This window comes from Sinocyclocheilus anshuiensis, unplaced genomic scaffold (genome assembly GCF_001515605.1).
Source record: "Sinocyclocheilus anshuiensis isolate Anshui unplaced genomic scaffold, SAMN03320099.WGS_v1.1 scaffold2564, whole genome shotgun sequence".
NCBI classification, from domain to species: domain Eukaryota; kingdom Metazoa; phylum Chordata; class Actinopteri; order Cypriniformes; family Cyprinidae; genus Sinocyclocheilus; species Sinocyclocheilus anshuiensis.
The window spans coordinates 126,372-126,823 of NW_015541004.1; positions in this window are offsets into that span (position 1 = coordinate 126,372).

The window sequence follows — 452 nt, forward strand, 5'->3', positions numbered from 1 at the left end:
AAGACAGAGATGTTGGCTTATTAGTAATATAAAAGTTATTGTCATTTCTGTGTTCTCTTATGTCAGGTTCTTATTTAATCAATAAATTCCATCGAATAAAAAGAGATGCTGGCTATTAACAATCAAATTAAATCACTATCAACAAAATTCATAGATGGATTGTGCATAAATGTTAAGTTTAAATATAACATTTTAATGTAGAAATATTAAATCGCAAAAATGAAATAAGCTACTTTTTTTAAATATGAAACTTAATGAGTCTTAAGTCTTAATGAGTGAGTTAAATCAACCGATTCGTTTAAAAAGCTGATTCATTTGAATCATTTGCTGGTCTGTGTAACGCTGAGGAACAAAACACTGCTGTTCGGAGATGCAGCGGTTCTGCCGTTTGTTCTATTTTCTTTCTGACGGAGCAAAACGGAATTTTGTGTCTGAAAGTTACTCTGTAAGTT